Genomic DNA, 10587 nt, shown 5'->3' on the forward strand with positions numbered 1-10587 from the left:
TTTCAAAAAGTTTACTGATAGAAGAAAGTAAGCTAATTGGGCGATAACTTGATGTTTCTGCTGGGTTTTTATCAGGTTTTAGGATAGGAATTACTTTAGCGTTTTTCCATCTTTTTGGGAAGTAAGCTAATGAAAAACACTTGTTGAAAATTTTAACCAGGAGTCTCAAGGCAACATCGGGAAGATTTTTAATAAGAATATTAAAAATTCCATCATTACCAGGAGCCTTCATGTTTTTGAGTTTCCTAATAATTGATTTAATTTCATCAAAATTCGTCTCAATAATGTCATCGTGTGATAACACTTGGGTTGAAATATGATCATACTTCAGTGAGACTTCATTTTCAATAGGACTCACAACGTTTAAATTAAAATTGTGGACACTCTCGAACTGCTGAGCAAGTTTTTGAGCTTTTTCACCATTTGTAAGAAGTATTTGATTTCCTTCCTTGAGAGCAGGAATTGGTTTCTGAGGTTTCTTAAGAACCTTAGAAAGTTTCCAGAAAGGTTTAGAATATGGTTTAATTTGTTCAACTTCTTTAGCGAAATTTTCATTTCGCAAAAGAGTAAATCTATGTTTAATTTCTTTTTGTAAATCCTTAACTATGTTTTTCATAGCAGGATCACGAGAACGTTGATATTGTCGTCGACGAACATTCTTCAACCGAATGAGCAGTTGAAGATTGTCATCGATGATAGGAGAATTTAATTTAGTTTGAGCTTTGGGAACTGAAAGATTTCTAGCTTCGATAATATAATGATTCAAATTACCAATTGCTGTGTCGATGTCCGCAGAATTTTCTAAAATAGTTTCATGATCCACATGATTTTCAATGTGAGATCTGTAATCCAACCAGTTAGCTCTATGATAGTTGAAAATAGAACTAATTGGATTAATTATAGCTTCGTTGGAAAGTCTGAATGTTACAGGAAGATGATCTGAGTCAAAATCAGCATGAGTAATCGGTTCACTACAAATGTGACTTTGATCTGTTAGTACCAGATCAATTGTAGACGGGTTTTTCACGGAAGAGAAACAAGTAGGATTACTGGGATGAAGAACTGTAAAGTAACCAGCTGAGAGTTGATTATGAAGTATTTTACCATTACTGTTATTTTGCCTACAATTCCACTGGACATGCTTAGCATTTAAGTCCCCTATTACGAAAAATTTCGATCGATATCTTGTAAGTTTTTGCAAATCGCCTTTAAAGAAATTTAATTGTTCGCCGGTGCATTGGAATGGCAAATATGCTCCAGCGATGAAATAAATTCCATGAATGGTTTCAACTTCGATTCCCAAGCTTTCAATAACTTTAGTATTGAAAGAAGGTAAATTTCGATGTTTAATTTGCCGTTGGACAAAAATCTCAACTCCACCACCAATTCCAGTAAACCTGTCAAATCGATGAACCACATAATGTGGATTACTTTTCAATTTTACATTTGGTTTAAGAAAAGTTTCTGTCACAATGGCAATATGAATTTTGTGAACTTTGAGAAAATTATAAAATTCATCTTCACTCGATTTCAAAGATCGAGCATTCCAATTTAAAATATTCAAATAATTATTTAACATCACTGTTAAATTTTAAATTCATTATAATATTATTTGCAAATTTCCATCCGATTTGAAATGCTTCAAAAAGTGATGAAGTCGAATTCATTTGGATGATCATTTGAAAAAGTTGATCTTGTAGGTAGATCATTTTATTTTCAGTTATATCGCCTAAATCGACTTCATTTAAAGAAGCGAATGGCATTGAAGGAATATTTGTAGGTAGACTGCCATTAGAAGAAGATGATTTGGCCGGTCTACCTATTAATAAATTGTTTTCGTTAGAAGAAGAACTGCAAGGCACTCCTGTGTTTTGATTATTTACATTAGAAGAAATAGGAGATAGATTTCTACCTAATATACCAGCATAACTGACATTAGAAGAAGATGATGACGAGGTCGATCTACCTGTCAATAAATTGTTTTCGTTAGAAGACGAATTGGCAGGTGCCTTAGAAGAATTTTCAGGTATATTCTGTAAATTTAAGGTCGTTGATTTGACTTGTTGTCTAAGCGAACGAGCGTTTAAAATTTTTTCCCTGACAGGACATTTCAAATAATTGGATTTATGATTTCCATTGCAATTTGAACATGAAAATTTATCAGTGGTTTCATTCATTGGACAAACGTCTTTCGAATGCGATTTACCACAATTCAAACACCGTATATCCATATGACAATTTTTGGTTCCATGGCCGAAGCCTTGGCAACGACGACATTGCGTTAAGTTTGCAATACGATTATGCCGTTTATAATGTTCCCAATGAATTTTAATGTGGGAAATGAAACGTACTTTTTCTAAAGTTTTCAAATTGTTTACATCACTTCGATTGAAGTGTATTAGGTAAAGTTCATGGGAAATTCCAGAGCGTGGTTTAGAAGTACCATTCGCTCTTTTTTTCATAAGTATTACTTGGGAAGGGGCAAAACCAAGCAATTCTTTTAGTTCATTTTTAATTTCATCAATACTTTGATCATTTGATAATCCTTTCAAGACAGCCTTGAAGGGTCTGTCTGATTTTATATCATATGAATAAAATTTATGAAGTTTTTCGGACAAATATCGAATAAGACGTTCGTAATCTTCCAATCCATCCACTAAGACTCGACATTCTCCTCTTCGTCCGATTTGAAATGAGACTTTTACTTCCGGGAGAAAAGTAGAAAGCTCAGTACGGAATGCTTTGAAGTCGGAAATCATCACCGTCACTGGTGGCATAGATTGTTGTTTCTTCCCAGAACGACAAGCGTCCATTTTGGGAATTTTTGAAGAATTTTCTTCTATGTCGCTACAATCGGATTCAGGAAGAATCTCGTAAATATTGTTAGACGGCATTGGATCAACGGAAGGGAAATCCGTCCGTTGTCTTTTATTTTTACATTCAGATTCTATAAGATCGTGAATGTTATTAGAAAAATGTTGAATAACGGATTGTGATTTATTCCGTATTGAATTATTTTTAGCCTTAGGCTTGTTGCCTTTCCGGTTGGACGCAGGCATTTTTGAAATTAATGAAATTTTAAATTAAATTAACTAGGCTAAATTAGTCTTCGATTAGACTCCTAGCTAGCCTTAAAAAAGGCTGATTAATTTCTTAGTCACTCTAATATCACTCTTTGTATCACTTAGTCACTCTAATATCACTCTTTGTATCACTTAGTCACTTAGTTAGTGATTCAGGTAGCCTTGAAAAAGACTGAAGCCTTGAATCAATGAAACTCTAGGTAGCCAGAAAAAAATTCCAGGAGCCAAGAGCTATACGCGTGCGGTGCGAACGACTGTTCAACACCGACTGATTCATCAATGTTCTAATAGTAGCATTTAAACGAGCATAAGTTTGTTGACATTGGTTCAGCTATCTCTGAGAAAATTGAGCGGTAAAAATCTTTGAAACATTTACACACATACATTTTCCTATCTCTTTGAGGTGAGTCGAATGGTCATCAATGCTCCATTCGAAATTCGTTTATTTCAGAAATTTTATAGTATTTATATAGAGAAAGGCAAAACAGAATGGTCGGAATTGTTTTTTCGATTGAAATTCAATTTTTTCTCGCTTTTGCTAAAATTCTTTGTTTGTTTAAAGAAATCATTTTTCACAACCCAGATTTTCGCATCCACATAGTAAACATTTTTTCAAACTCCGAAGAAACTCCATTTTCTTCGTGCAGCTTCCGCCGCTAGTATTTTTTTACACATTTGGACTAAGAAATGGAGCGGGGCTGATTGTCGAATGTATGACTTCGGAAAGAACGGGGTGTGAAAATTGAGTATTTTTCATCTCTTAAACCATCAGCTCGCACCCCTGAGCGATAAACCATGAATCACAGAAGTGTGTATAAATTATGAGCATGTACTCCGAAGGAATTGCAACCCGCATCCTTCGGGCGAAGGCAGTGAAGTACGTGAAAAATATCTCGCATGTTGGGGTGCCAGACGCCGGAAGGTGCGCGGAGTTGTCGCAACATGACTTGTCGCTTCTACAAAATTACTGAATGTGTAGCAGTCGCATGAGTAGGCTCGAGGTGGTGGCAAAGTGCGACGGTAAGAAGTTATTGATATCTTTCAAGTTGCTCTTCTAGTCAATATATTACCGGCTGCGATGCACGACAGAACCGCTAGGACCCGGGGGAGGGTGCCTAGGAAGCAATAAATCGTTTCGATTGGGTGGCTTCGCGATTTGAGCTGCGAGGGTTTGTCGTTTTTATGGTACTTAAGATCATTTGTTTGTAGGCAAAACTATACGGAAACATAAACAATCGATGCCAAAAGGATTAAGGGATTCGGAGAAGTGCGAAAACACACGGACAAACGAAGGGAAGGAAGACTTTTTGCAAAACACATATCTCATCAGGGGTAAAAAATGGCATCAGCTTCTTTGTAAATTATTACCCATTTGGGCAGAAATTGCACACCAATCGAGCAAAAAAAAAAAATAGCTTAGCTGTTCTGTTTCGGGAAGCAGCATGTATTATTGCAATCAAAAACCGAATCGATTTGTTAACATTGTCTGCTTCATGCACCGCAAAGGTAAGTACCTACAGAATCCACTGGCGAATTTGTCCAACCCATTCAGAGTCAATATTTTTTCCCGTGTCGCCATGAGCACATAATCCGCATATCATTTCGGTCAGCAGATTGCTCCGTCTCCCAACACCACGTGAAGGAGAAATTGATCCCGACGCCAAACCATCTGCACAGATATTATGCAAATTACAGCATTCCCAGCGTTTCGAAAACTCCGAACCCGTTGCCACCGCTGCCAGTATGTTGTGGACCATTAAAACATTCCGCATGCGAATTCGTTACTAGAAATGAATTTTAATTCAACCATCAATTACACTCACTTCTGTGAGCATACAGTCAGGCAAAAGAGTGCCCGAAGGCTGGATCTCCTGGAATGTCGGCTGGTTTACAGCGAAACATATCCTTTCGAGGGGACACAAAGCGATCGTCGAAGTCGAACTTGAGCAAATCAACCGGTGGAGATGAAAGGAGTTTCCGAGTTTCATATCATTATGATGTGAAGAACACAGTATAGATTTACCGACGATGGGATTCGTCGTGTACCTGCAGCACTACGAGTTCGAGTCGGTAGCTCGAGGATGGATAGAACAGGGTTATTAAAAGCTCCTCTCCAACTACTCCACAGGGCCTCCTCCGCCGACGGCCACAGACATTGAAGCATAAATGAAAACTCGTGCGGGTGGGTGAAACGGATGAAAAGAATTATGCAAACAACCATTCCGGAGCACACCATTTGCATACTTTATTACGGATGAGTGGGCAAGTGGAGAGGCCTAAAATGGGAACCGCCGTGTTTATTGGCAGCAAGGATGTAGGACGAGATCATGGAACGAGTTGAAAACTACACACAGAGAATATCAAATGAGAAATTAAGATGTTTATCTCGATACTCAAAATTAACTCTTTTCCTGTGGACGGGCTTCGACTATACACTCGAACGGCACGAGTCAACTCGAGGGGAAGATGAATGTTTGCTTACTATTAATAAAGAGTAGGTACTCGGCATTAGCATCGCAACCCTCCGGAGCAAAGAAGGTTTTATTACCGTCCGGCCAAGGCTTTCCTCGACTCGGTAGATTAGTGAGCAATACCATGGTTCAAACCATGAAAAGGGTGGCAAACTGTGCATAAAAAGAGCCGAATTACGTTTTAAGTGGGGCTTACATAGAAGAGTGACAGTTTTCAATTTGTAGCTGAGAGCGTTAGGAAATAGTGCCAGGACGTTTTGAATATGAGTATGAAAATGGAAATCTGAATGCACGGAATTTACGATCTACATTATGGAGTTAATTTGGATTTTTTGTGAAGCGAATGTGGTGATTGAATAATAAAAACAATGAGTCTATGCCTTTCACTTATCAAACATACTATCATATATATTACTGTGGCATTCTTCAAAATAGTTTTCTTCGATTCTTGAAAGATTATCCGGAATTGGTTTAGTTACTCGTTTACTTATAATGACCACCGATTGAAGAAGTTGTTTGGCCGATTTAGAATCAACCAGCATAGCCAAAATCAGTTATCGAATGTATTATCTTTTTGGTCAGTTTAGAATTTTTTGTCGTGAATACGACTTACTTTACTATGGGGCGCGGTTTCAAAATTTACCCTCTGAGAGAGTGATAAGTTTTTGATCGTGAATATCTCTTGTTGTATCAAACAAATCAACATAATTTTGCTACATGCCATCGGAAATATGATCACAATTTTATGATAAAATTTTTAGTTGAGTGACATAATCTCAAATAACTCAAAATTAAACTTCTCTAAAATGTTTGTTATGAACGAGTATCAAAGAGAAGCTCATAGCTCAGTGATCTGTGAAAGGATTTATATAATCTAACTACTAATAAAATCGAAATTTTTCAACTTAAACGTGTATAGCAAAAGCATTGAAGTATTTCAATAGTACACTATTGAAAAACCTGTCTCATTTGACCCATGTCGACACCAGCCAATCAGAACGCGTTCTGAGGAAGAAAACAAAATATCCGCTGCTGTACAACAAATCGTTTGATAAAAATGTTCCAAACAGTGTTTAATATCGTAGTGAGTTCCACAATTTGGTCCATCTGAAAGGCAGGAATGAGTCCCGTACAGCATCCTGATAGTTTCTTTCAATGAAATGCAAATCTGAAATGAAACAATCGACATTAAAATTCTGTATGCGGCTATTTTTATAGCCGTTAGGACCGCCCATTAGTTAAAAAGCTACAAACGAAATCACGTGAAAAGAAACCTCTTAACAAAAATTGGATCAGTTTGGATTCTATCGCCACTGCGAGCAGATGTATTGTGTGTCGTTTGTAAAACTAGTTTCGCTTCCGACAAGAGCGATTACGTCACAACGTCACACAAAATCAGCCGTTCTAATGGCTCTTAAAGTTTTCTAAAGAACTATTAGGATTTTTTGCTCGCAAATCGAAGGTAAATATCCTCAGATTAGTGCGAATCTAGAACAGTTTGATTAGATTTGTGCACTTTTCGCTGTGTGAAATTCACAGTAATCGAGATCAAGTGAATCCTTCTTGTTTTTGCGAAAAATGTGAAAAAGGGAAATGCTTGCATAATTCATACAATTGATCAACTAATTGATACTCGGAAGTGTTAAGAAACATGTCAGTTGTTTTCGTATTCACGACATCCAGTTATGTCTCTGACATTACCCACCCGCTTTTTTTTTCGTTTTTTGTTTTGCCCCTCTAAGTGATGGTACACGGAAAGACCGAAATCAGCATTTTGGCGAAAAAAAATAGTTGATTTTCTGATTTTAGTTAGTAATTTGCTAATATAGATTTTTAAATTCTCATTCCCCTAAAAATAATAAAATGTTTGTTAAAATGACTATTTTTTTTAGTAGAATTCACCAATTCAACGTGCTGTCATTTCTTAGCTACACTTCATTGAACAATCAACATGGAAGCCGAAAGAAGGGAAAAAAATGTGCACAGTTATTTGGAAAATCCATTGTGGTCTGCATCTAGGCTAGCTAAACAGCTGAAATTGCCCAGAAATACCGTATCGCGCTATCAAACGGTATAAGGAAACATTGGCAATGATTCGGAAAGCTCAAGCCAACCGTCGGAGTGAAACTGTCGACCGGAAACTGCGTGGTAAGATTTCGAAGACGATTAAGAGGAATCCTAATCTGTCGGACCGTGAAAATTCGGTGCTGCCCATAGTACCGTGAGGAGAACTCGATTCCGGGAAGGAATCAAGTCGTATCGAGCTAGCAAACAGCCAAATCGGACCATAAAACAGAATAGTGTGGTCATAATTCGTACTCGGAAACTATATAACCAGGTGCTGACCAAGTTCGACGAGTGTCTTCTGATGGACGATGAAACCTATGTCAAGGCTGACTTCGGACAAATCCCAGGTCAAAAATTTTACTTGGCAACGGCTCGGGGGGATGTTCCAGCCAAATTTAAATTTGTTTTTGCCGACAAATTTGCAAGAAAATTTATGATTTCACAGGGCATTTGCAGCTGTGGCAAAAAAAAAAACGAAAGTTTTCTTTACAAATTAGACAATTACATCGGAACTTTATCAAAAAGAGTGTCTCCAAAAACGAATTTTGCCGTTCATTCGATCCCTCGACCATCCCGTAATGTTTTGGCTAGATTTGGCAAGCTGTCATTACAGCAAAGTCGTTCAAGAATTGTATGCAAAGAAAGGGGTCCAGTTTGTTCCGAAAAACCTTAACCCAACTGCCTCCAGTTCCGCCCTATAGAGAAATACTGGGCAATCATGAAGAGGTGACTCAAGGCGAAGGGAAAGGTTGTCAAAGACATGAATCAAATGACGACCTGGTGGTATAAGATAGCTAAAACGATGGACGAAGAAGGTGTGCGCCGCCTAATGAGCCGTGTTACAAGAAAAAATCGAGAATTCCTTCGAAACCGTGACGAATAATTTTATCCGTATTTTTTCTTAAAAGTATGAAGAAAACGCTACATTTGTATAAAAAAAGGTCTTGAATTCAATAATAAATAACTGAAATACAGGCAATTGTCTTTTTCCAATTCTATATGAATATATAGCTTTAGAACACTTAGCCCTCTGGGTTAATTCTCACTATTGAATTTTTCAAGACATTGCATAAATTTTCTATGCGAGAAAAGCAACAAATGTACTTTTATAGTACCGTAGAACACTAACAAGTAAGTAAAAATTGAATGAAAGAATTAGAAAATTAACATTTTTTTCGCCTGAAAAATATAAATTTTTATGTGGCAACCCTGCACGCTATACGAAATTGAACAAAGCACGCTGCGAACGGAGCAAAGCCGCACGTACCGTCGAGTACTAGTTTTGCATCGTCATTGGCGTCATGACGTGATGCAACATCATAACGATTTGAATGTTTTGACACTCATCGCCCTATAATTTTAGAACCGGAAGTCGGATCAGGATGAATTTTCCCATATTTAAAAACAATGCGAGTTTTAATTTGAATCATTATTCGTGAAAATCGGCTTAACTGTTGCTGAGAAATCGAATAAATTTCAGTTTTTTGTAGATTTTCTTCACTATTATCGTTGCTTTCGGATGCGGAAACCGAAGATTAGTAGTCCCAAAGTAGTTTTATGTATTCACCAACAAGATCTGCCAACTAGATGAATTTAGCACTAAGTTTTATATAAATCTGCAACTCGTTTCGCCATCGCTTGTGAAAAAATACTCATAAAATTGAAATTTTTTCACTAATCGCACTATAATACCGGAACCGAAAGTCGGATCTGGATAATTTTTTCAAAGACTTTTTAAAGAATCTTAAGACCTTTTATATGTTCCTTAGTTTGTGAAAATCGCTTGAGAAATTTCCGAGAAAATTTATACATAAATTTGCACATATTACCTTGTAATTGCGGAACCGGAAGTCGAACCCAAATGAAATTCAGGAAAATTGTATGAGGCCATAAGACCTTTCATTTGAACCTTAGTTTGTAAAAATCGGTCACGCCATCTCTGAGAAACGTGTGAGACTATTTTTTTCCTATTTTTGGTTCCTTTCACCTTGTAATTCCGAAACCGGAAGTCGGATCCAAATGAAACTCAGGAACTTGGTATGGGACCTTGAGATCTTTCATTTGAATCTATGATTGTGACAATCGGTTCAGCCATCTCTGAGAAAATTGAGTGACATTATTTGTCACATACACCCATACACACACAGACATCTCGACGAACTAAGTCGAGTGGTATATGACACTCGGCCCTACGGCCTCGGTTGTAAAGTCGGTTTTCACAGTGCACTATGGTCCGTAACGGGAAATTAGTGTGACAAAAATGTTTTCTCTATTAAATATTAGTTTTTAGTAGTTGGTGTCTTCACAAAAGTTGTTTGTAATCAAATAGCGCTCCTTTTGATGAAAAAAGTTACTAGAGTGGTCCTCATTCAGATTGAAATCTGAAATCTAACTTTCTTAATTGAACTCAAAAATGATTTTGTTGTGCAATAAAGTAGTAGGGAATTTTATTGCGAGCAACTTTGTTGAAAAAAGCATCTCTCTAGTTCTTCGTTTAATCGAGTTACATAAATTTTCCCAGGTAATAGTGAGGTGAGGAGCTCACTATTTCCCAGGTAATAGTGAGCTCCTGAAAAATCACTTGTTTTATTCTAACTTTTTTTGTGAAACGTTCTCCCGAAAAGTTGTCTTTAGAAGAGTTATTGAACTTATCATTGCGCACAATTTTGCTCAACCAAGTTTTTTCATATGAGCTACCAGTAAAAATTTATGATTGTTTTTTCATCAAAAACTAGTCAAGCTTCAAATATCGATATTCTTTAAATGCCAAGTCGATAAAAATGTATCGTATGCGGTTCCTAAAAGGTCATGATATAAGTAAAAATTTAAGAGAAAATTGGAAGGGTGTTAATTTTTAACTTATTTAAATTAGTTTTAAAAATACCTTTAAAAAACTCAAAAACATTGCATAACTCATAAACGCCTTAACGTATCAACATACTTTCTTCAGCAAAATAATAGTATCA

The sequence above is a fragment of the Malaya genurostris genome, chromosome 3 (assembly GCF_030247185.1).
Source record: "Malaya genurostris strain Urasoe2022 chromosome 3, Malgen_1.1, whole genome shotgun sequence".
NCBI lineage: Eukaryota > Metazoa > Arthropoda > Insecta > Diptera > Culicidae > Malaya > Malaya genurostris.